This window comes from Scyliorhinus canicula, chromosome 14 (genome assembly GCF_902713615.1).
Source record: "Scyliorhinus canicula chromosome 14, sScyCan1.1, whole genome shotgun sequence".
Classification (NCBI taxonomy): domain Eukaryota; kingdom Metazoa; phylum Chordata; class Chondrichthyes; order Carcharhiniformes; family Scyliorhinidae; genus Scyliorhinus; species Scyliorhinus canicula.
The window spans coordinates 26,527,487-26,555,427 of NC_052159.1; the positions used below are offsets into that span (position 1 = coordinate 26,527,487).

Here is a 27,941-nt window from a genome sequence, read left to right on the forward strand (position 1 = left end):
CCCCATTATGTCTTTTCATTTCTTTCCATGTACTAAATGATCTGTTTGAGCTGCACGCAGAAAAATACTTTTCACTGTAACTCGGTATACGTGACAATAAACAAATCCAATCCAAGTTCAAGAAAGGAAATAACATTCTTAAAATGCCGAACTCTGAGACAAAGGTGTAAAGTAAAGTAAAGTCGCCATAGCCCCAGATGACCATAGGCTGCTTTCCCCTATGAGGGGGAGAGCTGACTGGTGGTGATTTAACCTGAGGATCACCATATCTCAGGCAAGGGGCAAGGTTGAGAAGTTGGGGCCTTCGTGAATAACGTCAGCCGATATGGTACAAAGGTGTAATGAAGAGTTAGTTAGCATGTCAGTAATCAATAAAAACAATTTCCATTTACACAGTGCTATTAATATCAGAAAACATCTCAAGGCATTTAATGGAACGCTGTCATCCGACACATGTGGCAATAATAAGACAGGTGACCAAAAGCTTGATCAAATAGACAGGATTTAAAATGAGGAAACAGAGAGATGGGGAGGTGTAGGGAGGGAATTGCAGAACTTTGGGAACAGGCAGCTGAAGGCAGGTCTGTAAATTATAGAACGATGAAAATCCGTGTGCAAGAGACTAAAATTGAAGGAGTGCAGAAATCTCTAAAGGTTTCAGAACTCGGGAGAGATTTGAAAGCGAGGATAGGCATTCTAAAATTGTAGTGTTGCTTGACCGGAAGACAATATAGATCAGCAAGCATGGATGTGATGGATGAACTGCACTTGGCGGGAATTAGAAAAGGGGTATTGGAAGTTTGGCTGACCTTCAGTCAATGGAAGGTGAAAGATGAGATGTTAACAGAGGAACATTGGAATAGTCAAGTTTAAAGGTCACAAAGGCATGAATTAATCCTCAGCAGATGAACCAAGGCTGGGAAGACTCAGGTGATAAAATATGGGACAAATATATAAATTTCAGTCCAATTTTTCTACACCATCCATTTAATCCCCAAATAAAATTTTGATTAAGACTCGCCAGTTTATAAAGATAAAGGGCGAGATTTTCCAGCCCACTCCGCAAGGTATTTACCGGTGGTGGAGATGGCCTACCATTGGCCGGTAGTGGCATATTGTTCCACTGGTGTCTACATGTTTTTGCAATCCCCATAGTCTCCGCTGCCTGGAACATGCCATGGAGAGTCAGCATCGGTGGGACTGGAAAACTCTGCCAATAGGAAGGACTGGAAGATTTCAGCCAATGAAATTACTCTCCACAATATTTATTCAAATTTCTTATGTAACCATTATCCTACCATTAATCAGGATTATATTGATCAATTATATTGATTAGTAAGTGCTATTTAGGAGCTAAGTTCTCCCGTGCTAGATAACATTAGTAATGTCTTAATTTGAATTATGTTTACCAAGAGCTAGAATTTGCACTACATAAAAGGCACGTGGCACTTTCTCTTTCCTTTAATTTGAAGCCTGCAGCATCCTATTTCAGAGCATTCATCAACAGCTGCTTAAACTTTTCCATATCACATTTCAGAAAGACTGTAACTTTATGCTTCAGTTTCAGTAAGTCGAGGTTATCCAGAACCATCATTCCTCTGGTCATCGTTCCATGTAGTTCCACGCTTACCCCATATTGTGCACCTTCAGTGACAACAGATTCATCAATCGCAGCAGCCATTGCATATGAATCACAGGACAGAAACCCATGACCAAAAAGCAACTGATTACTGCCTTCATCAGTTTTGGTATACTCAGCAGTAAGTGCAGTTATCTTCTTCATGAATCGAGCTTTCTCAGTATTCTGATCTATCCACTTGTTAAAAAAGTCCTACAATTAAAAAGAAAGTGACATAGAAACATAACATTTCAGGTACAAGAAGATCCACTAAATTCCTTTGTGCATTTCCAATAACCCTGAATCTGGACTGCCGACAACTAAACTGTAGACTTCCTTCTGAAAAACCATTCAGGTTTTTGGTTCCACCACCTATCTCAGTGACCTGTTATACACAATAGTGCCGTATAATCAAACAAATATTCCTTCCACACTTCCTATTTTCTTTTGCTGTGCTTAGCTTGTTAATGCAGTCTGCCACCGGTTAAAACGTTCAAGTTCCAAATGCACAGCCATTTGTATCAGCGAGAAAGCGAAAACGATTATCTGTTTGCATCAACATTCATTTTTTATTGTGGGCAGAAACAACTCGGCTTATTCATAGTGTGTTAAAATACACTGAATGCAAGAACAAACATAAGTATATAACATCACTTTAATGCTCCTGTTGTGTGCATCTGCTCTTCCAATCCCCTTTAAGTAGTATTGATTTACAGTTTGCATTGGTCATGGACTACTGTTTAAAATGAGCTAATTGTATTTTATTGCATGCATTCTTTAGTTTAGTCAATGGTGATCTACAAAATCTACAAAAGGTACCACACATTTGAGCAATCTGCTGAATGGAGACTATATGACCCTAATGTCCTTATATATGCAGGAAATTATAATTATTTCTTAATTTAAAACACTTCCATCATATCCCCTCTCAACCCTCTCAATCCTTTCAAGAAGACAGACCATATTTTCTCACAAATCACCCCCTCAGGTTTTGGCAACATGGTAAAATGATTTACATCTTCAGAGATGACAAGAAGAGAAGACTTGGCAGATTCAAATCCCATGGGCACTGTGACTTGGATAACTAGAAATGCTTTAGTGAACACATGAAGAAACTTGATTTAGTTCTATTCATTCCTTTAGGAAACCAAACATATTGTGTAAATGCCAATTCCTACTGCGATGGAATTGGTCATTTCTAAGCTGGTATTTTTTGAGACAGATTCGAATTTAAGAGAGAAAGTGAAGAAGAAAATTGTACGTTTCCGTTTCGAAGGAAACTAAGACTAAAAATTGGATTGGGAATCAAAACCTCTTTGGGGACTGAAACTGGGTGAAACCATATGAAAGGACACAGAGCCACCCAAGCTCAGTTCAAGATTCCAGTGGTGCAGTACAGGTAGGCTGATCAAGACAGAAGCTTGATCCAGGAGCCTGGAGTAGGCATATTATATATATTACATTATATACATTGGTGCGCATATGCCAACCAGACTATTATATGCAGAATTCAGGAATTCTGCAGACAAGTGACAATTTTGCTGAAGACCATGCCTGTGGAACTCAGCTTGATTGTGCTCTGCTCTCAACTGAGGATAGGGCTAAAACCAAGAAGAAGAGGAACTAAAATTCTTTGTGAGGAAGAGGAATTCTCTGGCCATTGGGATTCTGTTTTCCTGCTGGCAACGTGCCTTCTCCCATGGGTTTCCCGGCAACGTGAGGTGGCTTCAATGGAAAATTCCATTGACAAGCAGTGGGAGGAGCGAATCCCGTTGCCAGTGAACTGCACACCACTGAGAAACACATGGCTGGGGGACTGAGAATCCCACCCAGAGTTTTGAAGGACATTGTGATAGGATTGATAACAGATAAGCTGAGTGGATTACAATTGGTAAGATCTCTTAGTTGTATCGTCATATGTAATGTACAATTCATAGTTTATGAATGACCATAATTTGCCTGTTAATTCCTCCTCAACTTTGTTGATTTTTGACTTTAGAGTATACTGGTTACTCAAGATTGTTTTGGTGTTTTCTATGTTTGGCTCTAATACAGATTTAGAGTGTAGGTGGTTACCCAATATAGTATTTACTGTTTTCTTTATTTGACTCTTGCATATTAAAAGTTATCTTGTTTTAAACCGTGGAAACGTGTGGCTTCATTCTTTTAGTAAATAACAGATTTTGGCTTTCTTATTTTATTGAAAAGAAATTACCGGGCATGACCAAGATCATCATATTATGTTCAGAAGCTCAACAGCATTAAACACAATGTGCAAGTGAGAGAACCATCCCATATCACTGTGTCCAGTCCTGAGCTTCCTTTCTCTGCTGGGAGCTGATGTTGTGCAAACAGTGGCTCCCTTTTCCAATGGCGATATTTAGACTTGGCAGCTCTCTGACATGGGACCTCCTCACAAGTGGGGGTGGGGGGTGGGGTGGGGTGGGCAGAGGATAAATGGCTGACAGGCAGCCCGCATTGGCAGGGACACATTCTCTGCCAACTCTTCAGTTGGTGTTGCAGGAAACCCCTGCCACCCATAACATTCTATTCCTAGTTTTGAGATTGCTATTGTGCACTTTGAACAACTTACCCATGGTACTACATGGCGGAGAGTGTACTCCAGGGCAGCAATGTAAGTTGGACATGTGTAGTGGCTGAAAACAATGAAAGCAGCTTCTGGGTCTGTGACAAAGTTAAACTCACCGCAAACTCTCACATTCCCCCTGCCTGAAAAAAAAAGCAGACAGGGTAAATTTTGAGGGCACAAAATTGGCAGAAGGCAACATTGATTAGCCATCTTGTTCAGGATCCCCCCCCCCCCCCCCCCTCCTCTTCCTGCTGCTTCTAGAATTTTCCCAACAGGTAGTGTGAATGTGCCAGGTGAGTCAACCATCCAGCAACCCCTTTAAGTTTTCCTGTGGCCTACTTGGAGGAGGGGGTGAGCATCATACTCAGGTAGTGATTGAGAACCTACATCAGGTAGAGGGTCTTCCACGGGATGACTTTCCATTGTCCTCTTTATTGGTCACCTCACCCATTTTGCCAGCACTTCCCTCCTTCTTACCCCATCCTGCCCACACTTGCCTCTCTCCGGGGATCCATCATTGATCCCTGATAATGGCCTATGCAGTACTAACAGTGGTCAACACTCCCAGTGGCACTGCCAGTACTGGAGATCTGCTGGTCCCTGATTGGTCAGCAGCTCTTGGGGTGTGGGGCTTTCCATCTTGCTGGGCTTAATTCAACAGGAGGCCCAATGCTACCCAGGTAAGTGCCCGATGGTTACAAAATGCTGTCAGGCCTCCCAAACATGAGTCACAAGTGCCCCCCAAGGGTTTTCCAGCCAATAGATGGGCACCCTGCTATTCCATCTATTTGTTTCTCTTTCCTCAGATGCTAAGTATTGGTCGCATTTTCAGGTTTTACTTCAAATTTCCAGCATTGGAAGTTTAGTTAGCATTTGTAAAGCAGGCATACCTTCCGTGTTTCCTCCCATGATATACAAACTTTTCAACTTTGAAGGAAAGGTGGGGTCCATTTTAACAGCTAGAGCCACATTTGTCAGGGGTCCAATAGCAACAAGAGAGACCTACAAGATGATGGAAACTATGTTAGCCTAGTAGTGGTGAAGCATTCTGTTCGTTGCAAATTGTAACAGGGTAAATAATTTGTTCAACATTAAGAGTAAAGCCACCACGTTGTTTGTCAATGCTTTCAAGCTACTGCATTATGTATGAGATTTACAAAACTTCAACGAGGATTGCTAAAAAAGAACATGTTGTCAAAGCTTTTGGTCTTGCACTCAGCAGGCCAATTCACATGAATATCAAATTGTAATCGGAACAACAATTTATACTGCAAGAGAAGAGAATCCTGTTAGATAGGCAAGGTGCCTCTGGTTGGTAGAGGCATTGACATGGTGAATGCACCAATTAACTGATGGAGTATTTAACTCCATCCAACCTACTTAAGAAGGTGAAAGAATTGTTATTGGAGACAATCTAAATTCCTTTATAGTAGCCTCCTTATTTACCTTAATTATCTGCAGAACATTGAGAATTGCCAATATTTTCCTCATTAAGTAAGTTCAACTTGCTTGTGATAAAACTAAATTCACGGGCCAGAATTCCCTGTAACTTAACCACGGCATTTTTTCCCCTAAAGAAATTAGCATGAACTGAATTATGCTGGTTTTATACCAAAGTATCACTATGTGCAAATTTCCATGGTCCCAAGATAACCCTGCTAAATCTCTCTTTTACATAGCCCTGCGCCAATATAAAAGATTAGCTCACTCACATTTCCTGAATTTAAGCCCAAAATTAATTATCAATCGGGCCATCAAATTTTTCTTTCCTAAATGCTGCACATCTCACATCTACAGCAGGCCCTCAAGGAACTGGAGTAGTATCACGAGCAGTGCCTTTGCAAGATCCTCAAAATCTAATGACAAGAAAGCCATCCTCTCCAAAACCAATCTACCCAGCATCAAGGCACTAAGCACTCAAAGCCTCTGGCCAGGACATGTTATTTGGATGCCCAACACCAGACTTACAAAGCAACTGTACTGTCCGGAACTCGGACATGGCAGGAGACTCCCAAGAGGACAGCAGAAACACTATAGGGATGTTCTGAAACTATCCCTGAAGTGGTCAACTGATGGGCTTGGTACAGGGTGGGATTAAGGGGACGGGAGTTAAGTGGGCAAGCTGACGGACAATAGAGGGGATTCGAAGCGTAAGCCTCCGGTAAGGCTGGTATCGTTGAACGTCTGGGGACTAAATGGGCCAGTTAAAAGGTCGCAGGTGTTCGCACACCTCAGGAACTTGAAAGCGGAGGTGGTCTTTCTGCAGGAGATGCACCTCCGTGTGAAGGACCAGGTTAGGTTAAGGTGAGGATGGGTGGGGCAGGTTTTCCACTCAAGGTTTGATTCAAAATCGAGGGGAGTGGTGATCTTAATGAGCAAGAAAATGGGATTTGTGAGTGCGAAGGAGGTGAGGGATCTGGGTGGGAGATGTGTGATTGTGAGTGGGGTATTGGAAAGGACACCGGTGGTGTTAGTAAATGTATATGCTCCAAATTGGGATGATGTGGGTTTTATGAGGAGGTTGCTAGAAGCGATCCCAGATTTGGTCATGCACCAGTTGATCATGGGAGGAAATTTTTACTGTGTCCTAGAGCCAAAGGTGGATAGTTCGAGCCCCAGGTCAATGGGCAGAGTACGAATGGCGAGGGGCTGGGGGGAGGGGGCGGTTATAGAACGGATGGGCGTGGTGGATTCATGGCACTTTCAGAACCCAGGGGGAAGGGAGTATTCCTTCTTTTCACACATCTATAAGTTGTAATGGAGGATTGATTACTTTGTAGTGAGTCGGGAGATTTTGGTTGGGGTGGAGGAGGCAGATTATGCGGGGATAGTTATTTTAGGCCATGCTGCCATTGGCTGGAGATTCAGTTCAGATTAAGATGAGAGTAGAGGCTGGGGTGGAGGTGATTTGGATTGTTGGTGGATGGAGGTTTTTGTGATAAGGTGCGGTTGGCGATTAGGGATTATGTGGAGTTGAATCAGAATGAGGAGGTATCGGTGGCCATTTTTTGGGAAGCACTGAAGGCAGTGGTCTGGGGGGAAATTATTTTGTTTAAGGCTCATGCGGATAGCGAAAGGAGGGAGGAACATGACCGCCCAGTGAGCAATATAGTGGAGGTGGACACGGAGTATTCAAGGCTGCCCACTGCAAAGGGATTGGCAAGGAGGAAATAGTTGCAGGGGCAGTTTGACAGGCTGACAATGGGGAGGGCGGTAGGGCAACTGCGTAGGGAAAGCAGGATGCAATATGAATATAGGGAGAAGGCGAGCCGCATGCTGGTGCACCAGCTGCAGAGGCAGGCTGCATCCAGGGGAATATTGAAGATATGGACTGGGGCTGGGAATGTGGTGTTGGAGCCAGGGAGGATGAACGAGGCATTTTGGGAGTATTACCAGGGACTTTACGAGGCGGACCCGGGGGGAGAGGAGGGGGACATGGGAGGGTTTCTGGACAAGCTGGAATTTCCCTGGATGAAGGAAGCAAAGAGGCAGGCGTTGGAGGAGCCCTTGGGGCTGAGGGAGATGCTGGACAGTATCAGGGGTTTGAAGTCGGGGAACGCCCCAGGGACGGATGGGTACCCAACGGAATTTTATAAGGAATTTGCAACGGATCTGGCACCACATCTGTTGGGGCCGATAAATGAAGCACTGGAGAAGGGGGAGCTGGTGGAGATGATGACGCAGTCAGTAATCTCGCTAATCCCAAAAAAGGGGAAGGACCCAGTGGAATGTGGGTCGTATAGGCGCGTATCACGATTGAACACTGTAGCCATCTAAGGTGGCCACCAACCCAGGACTCAGACAGATACACAGCCTATGTGTATCTAAAAAACAGGTAACCAGACCTGAACGAAACCCCCACTCGTTTACATTTTAATGGCCCATTCTCCCAGGACAATAGAACTCCAATCAAGCAACCGGTACAGCCACAGACTGATTGGCGCCACTCCCCTTACTCAGAAAGCACAACTGCCAAGGTCAATGATCACTAAGGACCCGCCCAGCAACCAAGGCATTCACCCCTTTATTGGCCAAAATCGAAGAGAGTGATTAGAGCCCTGTTGAACTATTGGGTCCAAGGTTAAGGACCGCCCCAAAGAGCGTAAAATCCCAGAGGGATAAAAGAGAGCACAGCCATGTGTTCTGTCTCTTTTGGATCCGGCCTGTGCCAACCCAATTGCAGCAGGGACAGCCAGCTAAGTTCAAGACCAACGATCGCTAGCTGACGGATGAGCCCATCAGAGACAGAGCCACTGACTTCAAACCAGCCAAGTGAAATCCAGATAAAGTCCTTATCCATTTGCACAGTGGCAGTCTCCCTGAAGTTAAGTATACTTTATTGTAGTTGATAGGTGTGGTTTAACACATGGTAGATATTGTGTTTGCATGTTGAGATAACTCTTGTGTATGTAAATAAACCATATTTTGAACAAACTAACTGGTTGTTGGTCATGACTATATATACAGCACGTGGGAAACAGAACCAGAGAGGATTAACGAAACCTTCAAGGCCTTCTACCAAGAGCTATACACCTCGGAGCCCCCAACGGGGAAGGCTGGGATGAACCGGTTTCTTGATGGACTGGACATACCAGTCGTGGGAGAGGGCAGAAAACGGGATCTGGAAGCACCACTAGCACTGGGAGAGATCATGGAGAGCATTAGCTCCATGCAGACGGGGAAGGCGCCGGGACCGGACGGATTCCCGGCGGACTTCTACAAAAAATTTGCGACAGCGCTGGCCCCGCACCTGCGGGAGATGTTCACAGACTCGCTAGCTAGGGGCACACTGCCACCCACGTTAGCACAGGCCTCAATCTCGCTGATACCTAAGAAAGACAAAGACCCAACCGGAATGTGGGTCATACAGACCCATATCTCTGCTGAACGCAGACGCCAAAATACTGGCCAAAATCCTAGCCAAAAGGCTAGAAGACTGTGTACCTGAGGTGGTCACAGAGGACCAGACGGGCTTCGTCAAAGGTAGACAGCTTACCTCGAACATCAGGCGCCTGCTGAACGTGATAATGACCCCCTCCGGGGAGAGAACACAAGAGGTGATCGTCTCCCTGGACGCAGAAAAGGCCTTCGACAGAGTCGAATGGAAATACCTCATAGAGGTACTGGAGCGGTTCGGGCTTGGAACAGGGTTCACCGCTTGGGTAAAGCTCCTATACAACGCTCCCATGGCGAGTGTACGGACCAACAATACCAACTCCCAATACTTCCAGCTGCACAGGGGAACCAGACAAGGATGCCCACTGTCCCCGCTGCTGTTCGCACTAGCAATCGAACCGCTAGCATCGCGCTCAGGGCAGCAAAAAATTGGAGGGGGATCCGAAGGGGAGAGCACAGAGTCTCACTCTATGCGGATGATCTGCTCCTCTATATCTCGGACCCACAAAGCAGCATGGACGGAATCATAGCGCTCCTGAAAGAGTTTGGAGCCTTCTCGGGCTACAAACTCAACATGAGCAAAAGTGAGATCTTCCCAGTGCACCCGCAAGGGGGGGGGCAGCACTAAAGGGCCTGCTGTTCAAACAAGCCCGAAATAAATTCCGCTACCTGGGGATCCAAAAAGCCATGACTGGAAAGGGATCCACAAATGGAACCTCACCAGCCTGACGGAGGAAGTTAAAAAGGACCTGCAAAGATGGAACACACTCCCGCTCTCCCTCGCGGGGAGAGTCCAGACGATCAAAATGAACGTACTGCCCAGGTTCCTTTCCTGTTTAGATCCATTCCGATCTACATCCCCAAGGCCTTTTTCAAAGCGCTGGACAACATATCATGGCGTTCGTTTGGGGGGTAAAAATGCTAGGATCCCAAAGAAGGTCATACAAAAAACAAAATCCAGGGGGGGGCTAGCCCTCCCGAATCTACAATTCTACCACTGGGGCGGCAACAGCCGAGCGAGTAAGGGGATGGATCCAGGAGCCAGAAGCCGAGTGGGTGCGTGCGGAGAGGCCTCCTGCATGGGAACCTCCCTCCGGGCCCTCGCCACGGCAGCACTCCATCCCCACCCAAAAAACACTCCAGCAGCCCAGTGGTGACAGCCACCCTCCAATCCTGGAACCAACTGCGGCAGCAATTTGGCCTGTACAAAATGTCGGACAAGGCTCCCATCTGCAACAACCATAGGTTCAAACCAGCACTGACCGACGCCACCTTCAAAAGGTGGAGGCAGGACGGGGGGACACTGACAGTCAGGGACCTATACACGGACGACAGGATCGCAACACTGGACGAACTGACAGAGAAATTTCAGCTAGCTGGGGGGACGAGCTACGGTACCTGCAGCTCAAAAACTTCCTACGAAAGGAGACAAGGACGTACCCACAACCGCCACGACAGACACTATTGGAAGACCTACTGGACGCAAAGTATCCTAGAGAAGGGAACTGTAGTGACATGTATGACCGACTGGTAGAACAGGGACGACACCGTACTGGACGCAACAAGAAGGAAATGGGAGGACGACCTGGGGATGGAGATAGGGTGGGGACTCTGGAGCGAAGCACTGCTAGGGTCAACTCCACCTCCACGTGCGCAAGGCTCAGCCTGACGCAACTAAAAGTGGTACATAGAGCCCACTTAACGAAACCGTATGAGTAGGTTCTTCCCGGAGGTGGAGGACAAATGTGAGCGGTGCCAGAGAGGCCCGGCCAACCACGCCCACATGTTCTGGTCTTGCCCCAGACTTGTGGAGTACTGGACAGCCTTCTTCGAGGCTATGTCCAAAGTGGTGGGGTTGAGGGTGGAGCCATGCCCGATAGTGGCGGTCTTCGGGGTTTCAGGACCAGCCAGATCTATTCCTGGGGAGGAGGGCGGACCGCCCTTGCCTTTGCCTCCCTGATTGCCCGCCGTAGAATCCTGTTTGGTTGGCGGTCAGCAGCACCACCCAGAGCTGCAGACTGGCTGTCCGACCTCTCGGAATCTCTCCAAATGGAGAAATCAAATTCGCCATCCGAGGGTCGGACGACGGCTTCCACAGAACGTGGGAGCCATTCATGCAACTGGTTCCGGGACCTGTTTGTGGCCAACGTAATGAGGAAGAATAGTCCGGTGGCCAAGAACCAGGGAAAAAATGGGCGTGGAATCGGGGGAAGGTAGCCCGGGGGGAGGGGGGGGGGGGGCTACGGGCTCGGTATGGGGGTTTGATGGCAAGCCAAGGCCCAAAACCAAACTATAAATAAATGCCTATAAACATTGCCTCGGCCATATTGGGGAATGTAAAATATGTATGCTGGCTAAAGGGGCGGCCCACAATTATTGTTATGAAGATGCTTACCTGTAAATATTCATGTAAAATTTTTGTGTTTTCCTTTTTTTTTTTCTCTCTCTCTAATAACTGTAATTGTCATATATAAAATATGAAAACTCAATAAAAAAACATTTATAAAAAAAAAAATGACTATATATACAGACTATATAGTTGATTGCTAGGAAGTATGTTTCCTGGGGTGTTGATTTGCTATAACCTGTTTGATACATGTTTGTAATAAAATGCATTGAAGAGGTCAAACATCCCCGAATTATGCTGTTTCAGAACCCATCAAACTGGAGTGCAAGCAAATCATCTTCAATCCTGAGGAAGAGATCACCTCACCTGACCAACATGCTGATTGACAATTCTGATCATGGCAGTAACTGCGTGCTCAGCTTGTATATGTTCCAGCCCTGGAGCATCGGGGTCTGGCACATCACCCAGCCCGTCCCCTCCATGGTAAGAAGCATCATTCAGACGTTCTCCAAGGAGAGAGGTAACTGCACCTCGGTAGACTGGAATCTGTGCAAACATGGAAAAATCGTTTTCAGAAATGCAAAGCATAAGTCATCTGTTGTTCAGTATGAACAATGTAAATGTATGAGAGATAGTAAAAACACATTATCTAGCAATCCCCTGAAAGGTTTAGTTGGTAACTGGACAGCCCAGTGCACAGGTGATATGTTAAAAATCAGATGGTTTCCAGGTTCTGTATTGTTGGCTTTGTTTGTTTGTTTAAAAAAAAAACTAAACACTGAGCTACACATAGGAATTGTGCATTCAAGTGAAGAAATCAGAGTTTTCAAATACCTGAACATTATTCAGCACCCTACTAGAAGCAAATATGGCGTGAGAAAAAAACTTTTTCACCCAAGTGGGTCAAGAGGGTGTTGGATGATTACTTAAATAGGAAGAATGTGCAGGGGCACAGGGTAAAGGAAGGGGAATGGCACCAGGCATGAAGCTCACTTGGGGAGACAGTAGAGACACAATCAGCCTTTTCTATGCTTTAACATTTCTGTATCAAGGACAAGACTTGAATCAGCCACGATTCCAGTCAGGAGAAATGTTACTTCTCAACATGCAAATCTGTCAGTCAAATGATAATAATGTTAGATGTTTGAGGATTGGGAACACTATTTCTATGGGTAAAATCCCTTTCCTGCATTACTCTGTCTTCAGGAAAAACTGGGAAGAGAATAAATGTGGGGAAAAAATTTCCTTCACGGGAATGAAGAAATTATGCTGCGCTAGTGATGTTGTTGTAATAAAGATGTAACACCTCTTAAAGGGCTTATATGATGTCTAACATTATACAGGCAAATTCAGAGATACTCATGGACGTCTAAATATGCCTAAAATAATGATATTCATTTTCAATGAGCACAACACAGATGTTATACATAATCTGCAACAAAAGTAAAAAGGACCATCCTCTGACAAATAGGTGAACAGGCGCCGGAATGTGGCGACTAGGGGCTTTTCACAGTAAATTCATTTGAAGCCTACTTGTGACAAGTGATTTTCATTTTCATTTCAATACTGACAGCATATTGCAATAAACCGATGCAACTAACAATATGTTTAATGTAATCAGAAACCAGAAACAAGTGAAAGCATTTTGACAAAAAAAGTGATTTTTGAAGCTTCAGGGATGTTTTATTCTTCTATGAACTGAGTTATTACTGAATAAAAAGGGAAAAGTATCCCACTCACAGATACTTGTACCTGTGCCCTAGCTCTTCAACACCTACCTCCATCCTCTTGCAAAGCTGTAGCACCCGAAGTACATTTTTGCACACATTTCAATTGGTGTGTTTCATGAGTACATGTTATACCCAGGATCTGCACATTAGGAGCAGCAAGAGCCATCATCATCGCCTGGGCATCATCCACCCCACAGTCAACATCTAAAAGCAGCGCTTCTTTCCCATCTTAGAATCTAAAGTAGAATTATTTTTTAAAACAAGGCACTATTAAATGTAAAGTTGAACATTACTTGATGATTTCAGGGATAAAATGTGGACTTTTAAGCTGCTTGATAATTCAACCAAACACTAATAACTGATGGGACTGAATTTATTGATCGTCCCTCCCCTGAACCGCCAACACAAAACCCCTGTCCTCATTTGCAAATCCTTCTATGGTCTCACCTCTGTTTACCTCCAAACCCTCATCCTTTTGTCCCTCAACAGTGCAACCCAACAGCTAATGTGGCATTAATGTGTTGGCCTTCAGTAACCTGGCGTTTGCCTGAGAGATTCTCCCCCCTTAAATCCCTTCACATTGTTAATTCCCACCCCACCTATTTCATTATATCTTCAGTCATCTCTAACAAGTCAATGCTTAGAAATTGAACTGCTGATAAATGTCTGCACTTCACTGAAATCCTGAAAATCTGCACGTAAAGGGGCCAATTCTTCTGATTATCATTTAATGCAGGAATATTGTTTCCTGCCACACATGCTAACAGTGCTGAAGGGTAGAGGAAATTGGAGCACAGCTGGAGGAGGACTCTTGTTGTGTTCCCACCCACTGGCACCTTCTGGTTCTGGCTCTCCTCAAACGCTGATGTTTCCATTTCCAAGCTGTAGTCCCAAGATCTCCACGGAATCTCTAATTCATCGTGGACCAACTCAAACCCCAGTACCACCTTCTTTGGGCATCCTCCACTCCAGTGTCCAATGGGCCAATTAGATAGATAGTGGGGCAGGAAACTGGAAATGTTGCCTACTGCTTCATCTGCATGTTAACAATTACTTAATGACTGGGAGTGGCTGAAATGCTTTTGTGTACCTGAAAATGGAACTCCTTTGGGTTGGTTTTTTGCCGTTTTCAGCTGTTTTTTCCTGCAGCATTCAAAGCGACTTATTTTAGTCTTGCAATTTTTGAAAGCTTACATCCACTAATCAAAAGCTTCCTCATCCCGTAATGTTTCAATTCTCATGAAGGGTAATACACCTCCTCTCTACAACTGCAGATTGATCGCCTCATTTTTCTTTCAGCTGTTACTGGTTTCTCTCTTCAGTTTCCCCCAATTTTCTTTATAATTAGTGACAGGTGCGTTTCCATTGCCCTTGTCTGAGAGTTGAAAGTGTTTAAAGTAGCACTCCTTCATTAAAATGATGACCCAAACCCAAAATAATGACCCTAGATGATAGCGAATTGAAGGTTTACATGCATGTCGAATATTAATTTTAGTTTGCAAAATCTGGCATTATAATGCTGAAAACGGCGAAAAGCAGTCCGCCTGGAGTTCCATTTTCAGGTACACAAAAGCATTTCAGCCACTCCCAGTCATTTACAAATGTCACGGAATTTTAGTCGCTCAGCATATGTGGCAGCTGGAGATTGGTTATGTTCACTCCACAGATGTTCTTCTTCAGGTTTTGGAGAAAATGTTTATTTTTCATATTGTATAAGTTACGGAAGTATCATGTGTGGGTTTACATGGATAGTTCACAACCCAACTTTAGGAGGCAGTGGTGTAGTGGTATTGTCGTCAGACCATAATCTAGAGTCTTGCTCCGGACCCGGGTTCAAATCCCATCATGACAGATGGTGAAATTTGAATTCAATAAAATCTGGAATTAATTAGGGTTGTCTGTTAAGACAGGATGGGGAGAATTTATTTAAGGGCGTCACGGTAAGCACAGTGGTTAGCACTGTGCTTCAAGCTCCAGGGTCCCAGGTTCGATTCCTGGCTTGGATCACTGTCTGTGCGGAGTCTGCACGTTCTCACCCGTGTCCTGTGTGGGTTTCCTCCGGGTGCTCTGGTTTCCTCCCACAATCCAAAGATGTGCAGGTTAGGTGGATTGGCCATGCTAAATTGCCCTTAGTGCAAAAAAAGGTAAGGTGGGGTTATTGGGTTAGGGGGGGGTGTGGGCTTAAGTGGGGTCCTTGTTCCAAGGGCAGGCATAGACTTAATGGTCCAAATGGCCTCCTTCTGCACTGTAAATTCTATGAACTGTTTCCGAGCATCAGTACACAAAATACATCACATTTGTCCCTCTCTTTAACTCTGAAGAAGAGTCATATGGACTGAAACATTAACTCTGTTTCTGTCTCCACAGATGCTGTCAGACTTGCTGAGTTTTTCCAGCACTTATTCCTATTTCCTAGCATATTCATTCCCCAAGGGACTCTTCAAGAAAATGAGAAGAAGACTCCTTGGTCACCCCAGTAGAAAAGAAATTGCACTCACCAGATTTCTTGTTGCTGTCTGACCTGTTTCTTTTTATTTAGCAAAGTACTGAACGTATTCAGCTCCTCAATGTCTTTAACGTTCCTCCAGAAAGATGTTCAGAGCTACTGAACTTCAGCTTCTTGCTATACCTGCTGGAACTGGTTCATTTTAAAGAGTGTAGGATGGGCATAAGCTCCGGAGTGCCACCAATCAAATCAGTTTTTTGAAAGATATGTCCTCCAGGCTATTTCTGAAACATATGTAAATGATATGAATACATAAATGATTTCATTGAAATTAACAGCAGGATGTGTGTGACCAGGTTAGATTTCGAATTAAGCACAATGAGATTTTGTTTGCCCGGTTTACACAGACTCCCAATTCTCCAGAAGTGACATCATGAATGTTTAAAACTTGCATTTCTTTCAAGTACGAAAAAATATATTATCTCCTCGAATAGTTGAGTTTGTGCCAACAACCCTTAAGTGAGCCGTGAGCAGTGGGCCTGGCTGTAAGTCTTACCGTGATCAGATTAACTATTGATAAACTACAGGATACAGTGAGGTTGGGTCTCACACAGGAAGGTTAAGAATTAGGTTAACGATTATACTAAACATGGAAAATGCTGGTATTTCACATCAGGTCTGGTAGCATCTTTGGAGAGACCAACAAGAGTTGGCGAACTGGGTTATACGATATTGGATGGGGTGAAAGAAGTGGAAGGGAAACTCTGTGATCCAATTAGGGGCAGTCTGATGAGCGGGAAGCAAATTAGAAGTGCACCACATTGGGAATGTAGGCTGGGAAGGTAGGGGAATGCCTTTGGCCCAACTATCTTCAGCTGCATCACCAATGACCTCCCTTCCATCATAAGGTCAGAGGTGTGGATGTTCGCTGATCTTGCACAATGTTCAGCACCAGTTGCGATTCCTCAGAAATTGAAGCAAGGAGCAGCACGGTGGCACAGTGGGTTAGCCCTGCTGCCTCACGCTCCAATCTCCCAGGTTCGATCCCGGCTCTGGGTCACTCTCCGTGTGCACATTCTCCCTTGTTTGCGTGGGTTTCACCCCCACAACCCAAGATGTGTAAGATAGTGGATCGGACATGCTAAATTGCCCCTTAATTGGACAAAAAATGAATTGGGTACACTAAATTTATCAAAAAAAGAAAAAAAAAGAAATTGAAGCAAGCAGTCCATGTCCAAATGCAGCAAGACGCGGACAACATCCAGACTTGGGCTGATAAGTGATAAGTCCTCACGTCACAAGTGTCAGGCAATGACAACCCCAACAAGAAAGAACCAACCTTGCCGCTTGACATTCAATGGCATTACCATTACTCAACCCCCCCCCCCACATTATCAACATCCTGCTGGTGGCCATTGACCAGAATTGAACTGAACTAGCAACATAAATACTGTGGCTACATGAGCAGGTGAGAGACTAACAATCCTACAGCGAGTAATTCATCTCCTGACTCCTCAAAGCCTGTCTACCATCAAGGCACAAGTTAGGAGTGTAATGGAATACCTTCTGCTTGTCTGGATAAATGCAGCTCCAACAACACCCAAGATACTTCACACCATCCAGGTCAAAGCAACCCACTTGATTGGCACCCCTTCTACAAGCATTCACCATCATCGCACAGTAGCAGCAGTGTGTACCATTACAAGTAGCACTGCGGGAACTCACCAAGGGTCCTGAAGCAGCACCTTCCAAACCAACAACCATTACTATCTCGAAGGGCATGGACAGCAGAAATCGAGGAGCCACCGATTAGAAATTCCCCTTTAAGTCACTCATCATCCAGGCTTGGAAATATGTCGCTGTTCCTTCATTGTTGCTGGGTCAAAGTCCTGGAACTTTGTCACTAAGAGCACTGTGGGTGTACCTGCAACACATGGACTGCAATGTTTCAAGAAGGCAGCTCACCACCACCTTCTCAAGGCCAACTAGGTATGGGCAGTAAATGCTGGCCTAGCCAATGTACCCACACCCTAAAAATGAATCCAAACACAGCGTTAATGCTTCAAATAGGAAATCGGTCACAGTTACAATTTAAAGGTCCGCTGGTCTCTCAATTTTTCTTTATTTCTTTTGGAATGCGACAAAAAAGCATTGAAAAATGACAGAAAAAAACAACCAGATGCTGCATTCCTGGGAAGTAAATTGTGCATATTATGCTGAGTCAATTTGGCTTCATGGATCAGATCCATTATTTGTACTGATACGTAACTGTTCAGCTTGTTTTGTTCCTTTGAAACCTCAACTTTGCTCAACACCTTCTTCAAATGGAAGGAAGAGGAAAATCATAAGCATTGACTCATTGAAACCATTAAAGTTGCAACTGGAGTCACGATTTTTATTCATTCATGGGATGTGGGCCTCGTTGGCTAGGCCAGCCTTTGTTGCCCATTCCTAATTTCCTAATGAACTGACTGATTTGTTTGGCTACTTCAGAGCACATTTAAGAATCAACCACATCACTGTCTGGAGTTGCATGTTGGCCTGAACAGGTAAAGGCAGCAGATCTCTTCCCCTAAATGGCGTCAGTGAATCTGATGGGTTTTTCAAACAATCGCTTCATAGTCATCATTAAACTTTGAATTACAGACTTTTATTAAATTTGCATTTCAGCGTCTGCTATGGTGGCATTTGAATCCAGGGCCCAGAGAAGTGCCTGGGTCTTTGGGTTACTAGCCCAATGACAACATCACTATTCCACCATAAGACACAATAGTGGCATATATCACAGGGAGAGGTGAGACATTGAACCACAAGTAGATCACAAGCATGGACATCTATAGCGTATACAAGCTAAGAGGAAACAGTGCTTGTGGACAGCTATCTGCAAGTCATGGTAATGTTGGGGCAGAACAGTAACATGATGCAACACAACAGGAACCTGAAGTGACAGATAACCTTTGCAGCATCAGAGGGATGAGAATCTCAATGTTGATGCACCAGGGAGGGTGCATGGTGCCTCAGTCAGGTCCTCTCCTGAAACAACGGGGATCCAATCAGCATGAAAGAAGGACAAGGATGGAGATGCCGATATAACAGACTGGGTGGATGGAGCTTCAGATACATCATCCGTAAACCTGATAAGGATTGAACCCTTGGAGACCAAGGTAGCCATTGTGAAATTCCAGGCCAATTGTTATTTTGATTAGGATTCTGGGGAGAGATGTATTGTATCCCGAGACACTGTATATCATCATGGGGCCTTTGAGAGATCAGTCACAGATAATCCAAGTGCAGCTACTCAACCACAATTGTGATTCACTCTCAAGCGATTAGATTGAATGTGTCTTGAATTGGCCAGGCAGAATATTTACACTACTCTGAATGGTGACGTCTCCTCTTGGGTCCAGCTCCTAAAATAGTTTTAGCAAAGAATGTTACTGCAATATGTGATGGTAATTAACCGTCAACTGAAACTGGGACAAGAGCGTTTTCCTGCCCGCCAAGACCTATCCCCATAAATATTGTTTCAGGTCCACTCGATGTTGTTCTTTGCAGATGCTAAATATGCACATGGCTGTGAAGTGGAAGAACCACAAGAGGATAAGGACTTGAGACAAGACATTAATTCCATGAACAAATTAATGATCCACTATTCCCAGAATGTTAATGCAGAAGCAGTTGTTGGTTCTGACTTTCGCTATGAGAAATTGTTTATTAGCTGCTGCAGTGATGCAACTCCTGGAGCTTGTAAATTGTGGGAGAATGATATTTAAATCCACAAAGTCAATGTTCAAAAAATCTGCTCCAACAATGCAGTGAGCTAAAAGATCCACTTCTGTTGCCTCTGTAGCTATGGTTATGTTAACTCTTTCAGAGCTCCTGAAAAACAAGAAGTTCCAGATCCTAATTGTGTACAGCCGTGTGTCACAAAACCGAACCAGCGGCAGATCTGTAGTCACTGTTCCAGAGAGGTGAAATAAGGGAGAATCTGAAACACAATGAAAAGCATAGAGATCTGGTGAAGGGAAATATTGAGGACATATATGATGAAGAGCATTACAGGATAATATCTGGGGAAGGCCAGCCACCTCATGATTGAAATAATTTTTCACACATCGTCAACTCTGACGGGCTCCCATCTGGGAGTGCAGGTGGCTCTGGACTGGGTCAGCGTGCAGGCGGTTAAGATGAACATCTTGCTGCGGTTTTTATTTTTATTTCAGTGCCTACCGGTCTTTTTGCCAAAATTGTTTTTTATATCAGGGTGGATAGGTTGGCTTCATCATTTGTGTGGGCAGGGAAAGTGGCAAAGATTAGGTGGACGGTGCTTCAGAGAGGGCGACAGTCGGGGGAGGGAGGCCTGGCCCTTCCTAACCTGTTATACTATACTCAGCGAACGCTGAGAAGGTGCGGGGCTGGAGTAGGGAGATGGAGGCTTTGTGGGTGAAAATGTAGGCAGGCTCTTGTAAGAATCATAGAATTTACAGTGCAGAAGGAGGCCATTCAGCCCATCGAGTCTCCACCCGCCCTTGAAAAGGGCACCCTTTTTAAATCCATACCTCCACCCTATCCCCATAACGCAGTAACCCTACCTAACCTTTTGGACACTAAGGGGCAATTTAGCATGGCCAAACAGCCTAATCTTCACATCTTGGACTGTGGGAGGAAACCGGAGCACCCGGAGGAAACCCACGCAGATATGGGGATAAAGTGCAAACTCCACACAAGACAGTCACCCGAGGTCGGAATTGAACCTGAAACCCTGGAGCTGTGAGGCAGCAGTGCTAACCACTGTGCCTGCCCCAGGGATCAGGGTTGCAAGCAATGGCAATGGCTCCGCTCCTGTTGGCCCCAGGGAAGTACTCGGGGAATCTGGTGGTGGTGGCCACGCTGACAATATGGAGGCAGCACTTTTGGGTGGGGGTGGCGTCGAAGTTGCTGCTGGGTTTGAACAATGGGTTTGAGCCAGGGAGGCTGAATGCGAGGTTTTGGGAATGGGAGGAGTGAGGCGTGCTGGAAATGAAGGACTTATTTTTAGAAGGACGGTTTGCAGGTTTGGAGGAGTTGTGGAAGAAGTACAGTGATGCCTCCATGACCTCCAATGTACACTTGCTGACACATCTTCCAGACAACGTAGAGTTGTGGGGCTGCTTGTGGACTTATTCACGCTTCCCCTTTGAGACATGCAACTAGCAGCTGAAGCAAAGGGGCATTGGGGAATTGTCCCACAAGTGGTGCATAAGTTTCCCCTCGTGCAAGATCTGTCATTCATGATGGATGAGCTCATAAGCTCATCGTTAATTAGACGATTCTGCTGTGCAATGCTGAGCCCCAGAGACAAGACCAATGGGACCCTTTGAGGGATGGACCCCTTTGGCAATGGTGCAATGGAGGCAATCCTTAAGAGATAACAGCTTTATCTGGAAGGGGCTATCTTTGGATAACATGGTTCACGGATATCATAGATTGCACAAGGTGAGATGTTCTCTTGTACACTGCATTACAGAGCAGAAGCTATGCAAAGAAACAACTCTATTGTTTGATTTGGCAACCAACAAATTGGGGAGCAACAAATGATCTTTGCATTTCAAGATCATTGCCTTATGACTATGAAGTAACTATTGTACCAAGGCACTGCCCTATTCCAGGATCCATAAACAGGATGCATTGCTAATTTGGGGATTGGCACAAGCATTTCTCTTGACGGCCAATCAGTGCTGGCTGAAGCAGCCACGTCTGTGCTAAAGTGGAATTTGGTGATATAAGCCTTGTTGCATACTTTGCAAATCAATTGGCTCTGAAATAGACCTTTTTTGTTTTTCAGTGTTTTTGTTTCTGTACTGAGACTGAACTGATCTGCCATTTGGGGGCCAGCATTCATACTTAGCATCAGAGGCGAGAAATATGTCTAAGGTGGCACGGTAGTCCAGTGGTTGGTATTGCTGCCTCACAGCAACAGGGACCCGGGTTCAATTCTGGCCTTGAGTGACTGTGTGGAGTTTGCATGTTCTTCATGTGTCTGCATGGATTTCCTCCAGGTGCTCTGGTTTCCTCCCACACTCCAAAGGTGTGCCGGTTAGGTGGGGTTAAGGGGAAAGGGGTCAGGAGTGGTCCTAGGTAGGGTGCTCTTTCAGAAGGTCAGTGTAGACCTGATGGGCCAAATGGCCTCCTTCTGCACGATAGGGATTCTCTGATTCTATAGATCAGCCAGGTTACACAACATCATATTAACAAAATGCTTGGTGGATGCAAGGGTGATTGGTATGTCAATGAATTGTAATAGAATTAATCGAAGTAAATCATTGAAATCCCTTTTATCGTCTTTGTGATGGTGTTAAGCCCAGGGTGTGACACACGTAAACGACGAAAACAACTGCAGAGGTTGGCATTTAAGGGAAACAAAGCACCTTCTAGTCAATGCAATAAGTTCAGGAAAAGGATCATTTTCGAAGGTTTTTGATGACCTGTATATGATCAATGGTCACAGTAGTTGTCTATAAGTACTTTCCAAAGAAGCTTTGGTGTGGAGGAGAACAGCAAAACTAATATCCTTGAGATTTCTTTCTCATTTCATCAAGTTTCCACTGCAGATGAGTTACATTGAGATGAGAATCTCTAGCGAGATACTTCTAACTACATGCAATTCTAGTCAAGTTCGGCAACTTTTTCAGTTTATTTCAAAAACCAAGTCCAAAGTTAATCTCAGTCGGGTGGTTTCCAGAAAATCACCAGTGCCTCAGCCTGAAAACAAGTCATTTATTTCCCCTCAGCAATTGAAGGCCAAGTAATGAATAGTTCTGATCCCCTCAGGTTCCTACTTGGCCAGTTTTCTGACATCATTGGACAGCGGTTTGCTCAGTCCAAAATAAACAGAATATTAATAATTATCTTTATTATTGTCACAAGTTTGGGGGCAGCATGGTAGCACAAGTGGCTAGCACGTGGCCTCACAGCGTCAGGGTCCCTGGTTCGAATTCCTGCTGGGTCACTGTCTGTGTGGAGTCTGTACATTCTCCCCGTGTCTACGTGGATTTCCTCCGGGTGCTCCAGTTTCCTCCCACAGTCCAAAGGTGTGCAGGTTAGATGGATTGGCCATGATAAATTGCCCTTAGTGACCAAAAAGGTGAGGAGGGTTATTGGGTTACGGGGATAGGGTGGAAGTGAGGGCTTAAGTGGGTCAGTGCAGACTCGATGGGCCAAATGGCCTCCTTCTGCACTGTATGTTCTATGTTCTAAGTTCTAAGTAGGCTTACATTAACACTGCAATGAAGTTACTGTGAAAATCCCCCAGTCGTCACACTCCGGCGCCTGTTCGGGTACACTGAGGGAGAATTCAGAATGCCCAAATTACCTAATAGCACATCTTTCGGGACTTATGGGAGGAATCATAGAATTTACAGTGCAGAACGTGGCCATTCAGTCCATTGAAGAAACTGGAGAGAACCCACGCAGAAACGGGGAGAACGTGCAGGCTCCGCACAGACAGTGACGCAAGTCACGAATAGAACCTGGGACCCTGGCGCTGTGAAGCAACAGTACTAACCACTGTGATACTGTGCCGGCCAAGTTCCCAAGAAAATATTCAAATAGCACAGTGTCCTTCCAATTGAAAATAAATATTATTGAAGACATGTATTTATAACAGTGGTATCATGCAAAAAAAACAATACCCTGCGCATCACTTCACATAACTATAGAGTCTTCATGAACATGCACAAAGAGAAATAAGAGGTTTGAATGTAGAAATGTATCTCCATTCTCCCTCAGTGTACCCGGACAGGCACCAGAATGTGGCGACTAGGGGATTTTCACAGTGACTTCATTGCAGTGTTAATGTAAGCCTACTTGTGACAATAAAGATTATCATTATTATATCCCTGCATGAAAATCCATTGCAATGGTCAGTTGTGTTTTTATTACAATTTTCTTTGCGCAACGAATATAAAAAGTGTACAATCAAGATGCACCTCGGCTGAAATTTCATTAGGATAACACGCAAATTGCAAGTTAATGTAAAGCTGTAATGTAATGTAAAGACATTAATGTAATGTCGGCGGGGAGGGGGAGCAGAGAGGGTCACGGTCAGGGTGGGGTGAGACCGAGGGAGAGAGACAATAGTCCAGCGGCAGGTTGGGGAGAGACAGCTGGAGGAGCTAAGGGACAGAGAGGGAGATAAAGTGCCCGTGATACATTATGGGGGAGGAGGGGATTCAGCTGGTGGGTGCAAATTTGAACTTGAAGATTACTGAAATTAGAATGAGATCATGGCATAAAGAGGGGTGAAAGATTTATTAACTGGTTTTCGGTTTAGCAAGTTCTCTGAGCTTCCAGCTCAAGCTGCCGAAGGCGTATTGGTGCTTATACTGACGACGCTCAGAAACTCCAAGGGCGCGACCTTCCTGCCCTGTTACACTCGCGCTTGTTATATTACCTTTCATTTGCTTCTTACCAAGATTACCAGGATGATCTTAAACTCGATGTTGCTCATTTATTGAGTAACTTAAACAAATAAACTGTGAGTTTGTTCTCTCTCCAACACTTATACCGTATTAAATAATACAATATTATATTAAATAAACAAGATTGTATAAGATTAAACTATGATTATCTACACTGCACTCTGAGCTACCTCTCTCCACTCCTGGTCACTAGTCACTATACACACGGAGAGGCGGGAACTCGGATTGAGCTTGTCTTTTATACTCCTTTGTAGTGCTGCCCTCTAGTGATCACTTAGCTGTTAATGTCTATACATTAACCCCTTGTATACATACAGATATGCAGATGTCACATGACGGAAGTGGTAATTATTGGAAATTCCTGTCCATTCCCAGCTCGCGAAGCATTATCGGACATTACCATGTGTGGAATCCCACGCCTCTAAAATGTTTCATTATAAGCCTCCGCCCCAAGCCCGGAGGACCTGGCTGCCAATCAGGCCAAGGAGGGACCCAGAGGGGGGTGACCCACGACGGCCCAGATTGTACAGGTGCCACTGGTCATTCAAACAAGTGACGGACAGCGCATACCGCAGGAGGCTCCGCCTCAACAAGGGGACTGTGCGACACCTGTGCCATATCCTTGCGGACTTGTCACTAGGTGGAGGAGGGCACCTGCTCCCAGTGGCCACCAAGATACTGCAGCCCTGAACACTTATGCCAAGGGAACATACGAGAGCTCGAATGGGGACCTGTGTGGTATCTCACTGGCCACTGCCCACAGCTGCATCCGGCAGGTCACGAATGCCCTGTATGCCCGGGCGGAAGACTACATCATTTTTGACATGGACCAGGTCCGGGCATCAGGTTTCTTCACCATCGCCGGGGTGCCCCACGTCCAGGGATTCATAGATGCCACACATGTTGCCCTGCGCTCACCGGATCATCTGGGGCTGCCTATGTTAACCAAAAGGGGTTCCACTCTCTGAATGTACAGCTCGTGTGTGACACTAGTTGCAGATAGTGTATGTGTGTGAGCGCTTCCCGGGGAGTGGCGCAGTCGGTCATCCCTGCCCCCTTCTAGGAATACCCCAGGATGGACGGCTGGCTCTTGGGGATTTAAGGGATATCGATTGAGGACCTGGCTAATGATGCCAGTATGGAGGCCGGTGACCATAGTGGAGACCCGATACAATGAGGCGGTAGGACAGGTGGTGGTGGTGAGGGCCCGGCAAGCCCAAAGGGCCTGGGAGGCCCTCAAACTGGCCCAATTCACTTAGCATGTGGCCTGGACCATCGTCGCATTGGTGCCCACCTGCCACCCCCATTTCCGACCCTCCCAAGGTATGTGTCACATCACTCCAGGGTGCTGGGTTTGTGTCGACACTGTCTGCGGGTCACTGTCGAGGGCAGGGGGGTGATGATAACCCACAAACAGCTAGACGCTGGTGCTCCTCAATCTATGCCATAATCTGACCCTTGCCTATCTGCTGAGTGTTCACTCACACCCATCACTCACATGCATGCAGCAATGCATTGCGGGGAAAAGCGACAATGGCATCCTGCTGGTTGAGCACAGGGTGTTTATTGTTCAATATATGCTCCCGCTCTCCCGATGGTGCATGAAATGAAATGAAAATCGCTTATTGTCACGAGTAGGCTTCAATTAAGTTACTGTGAAAAGCCCCTAGTCGCCACATTCCGGCGCCTGTTTGGGGAGGATAGTACGGAAATTGAAACGTGCTGCCGGCCTGCCTTGGTCTGCTTTAAAAGCCAGCGATTTAGCCCAGTGTGCTAAACCAGCATCACCCTCCCACCCCGTCACCCCCCACCCCCTATCTACCCAATCCCCCCTCCCCCACTGCCCTCAGTGATCCTCGATGTGCTTTGCCCTCTGAACTCTACCACTATGATTAGTTGTGTCCCCAGGATGCACATCAGAGGTGGAAGCAGCCAGCTGCCGACCTCATCCCAGACAGCACTGGCTGCCTTGTGGGTCACCCTCCGGGATCCTTGGGGGTAACAGGACATCACTGCTGGCCTCCACCGCATCCAGGAGCCTCCCCAGGTCAGCATCCCTGAATCTTGGGGCTTGTCTGCTCGGCGCCATTGTGGCTGGGGTTGGCTGAGCAAGGGCAGCTCAAATGCTGCTTGACAATAGAACATAGAACAGTACAGCACAGAACAGGCCCTTCGGCCCTCGATGTTGTGCCGAGCAATGATCACCCTACTCAACCCACGTATCCACCCTATACCCGTAACCCAACAACCCCCCCCCCCCCCCCCCCCCTTAACCTTACTTTGAAGGACACTACAGGCAATTTAGCATGGCCAATCCACCTAACCCGCACATCTTTGGACTGTGGGAGGAAACCGGAGCACCCGGAGGAAACCCACGCACACACGGGGAGGACGTTCAGACTCCACACAGACAGTGACCCAGCCGGGAATCGAACCTGGGACCCTGGAGCTGTGAAGCATTTATGCTAACCACCATGCTACCGTGCTGCCCTGTTAGCTGTGAGCATGATCCCGGCCAATCAGCTGGCAAGCCGGCATTCAGGGCGAAAGCCCGTGAGGCCTCTCTGAGTGGACCAATTAATGTTGAATACTATTGCCGGCCTCGCTGGGCCAAGCACTGGGAAACATGCGGCAATTCCTGCTCGCTATAGCATTTGGAAATTCTTCCAGAGAATCAGGCTCCAAGTCTCTACTAGATATCTGAACAACCAGTTGCAGGAATTTCCCTGCTCTGACTTTATAAATCCGTTCTCCCCTCACAGAGGAACTTGAAGAAATCGTGTCCTAACGAGCAAAAAAGATTGGAATTAGTATTGGTAAGATTTGACGGGAGAGAACATAGTTACACGACCTCCGAGCACGCTTCAAACAGTTTACGGAGTTGACCTTCCTCAGGTGGTCATAAACAAGCTTCACTGAAAAATGGTTTATTGTATTGGTCACCCATTGACCTCTTGGTTGAGTTTATTATACCCTATTTACAGAAAATGAACTCTACAGTCAGTTACATCTTTGAATGTTTTTGAAAGGAAATAATCACGTTTTACAATGGTGTCATCCTCAATTGTTGCAGCTGAAGAGATTAATAAAAAATACTATCAACACCCCAAAAAAAACATACTAGAAATAAGAGATACAGCAGAGGATTAAGGAAGTGGAGAAACTGGCATGGCCAATTTCCTTACGACTTGAAATAATTTCAACCCCCGTGTTGAAAGACTCATCCATAAAAAAGATGTTTGTTTTCCCTTGCAGTCTGAGGCAGCTTACCTGCGTTCAAGGTCCCAAAGGCTTCTTTCTTTGCGAGGAGGATTGGAATATGTTTGCGATGGAGGATTGGAATGTGTACGGTGAGCCAATTATCAAGGTGGAGTCTTGATATTGATTGATTGATTTTGATTGATTGATTTATTGTCACATGTACCGAAGTACAGTGGAAAGTATTTTTCTGCAGCCAAGGGAATGTACACAGTACGTACAGAGCTGACAAAAAGAATAATAGACAAAAGTACATCAACAAATAGTGATTGGGGGAACAAGGGACAAACAAAGGAAATACATGAGCAAGAGCAGCATAGGGCGTCATGAATAGTGTTCTTACATTGTTCACATTGGTACAATCTCAAAGAATCAAGATGCCCCAACGGAAAATTTATTCTGGCTGTTCTGGTGATCCCTGGAATGGGTCAATCTGCCGAAAGAGCATTTCAATGTTCTCGTTTCCTTCTGGAACTCTGAGATGTGCAAATAGTAACAAGTTAACTCTTGACTTTGAAAAACACCAATACAGCATGGCTTTGCATCCAGAGGGATTAATTCCCTCTTAACTTTGAGAAATTGACTTAAAACAAAACA

General features: G+C 45.5%; 1 pseudogene; it reads right to left on the bottom strand.

The window, feature by feature from the left end:
• Positions 1–27,941, bottom strand: LOC119977871 (annotated as a pseudogene).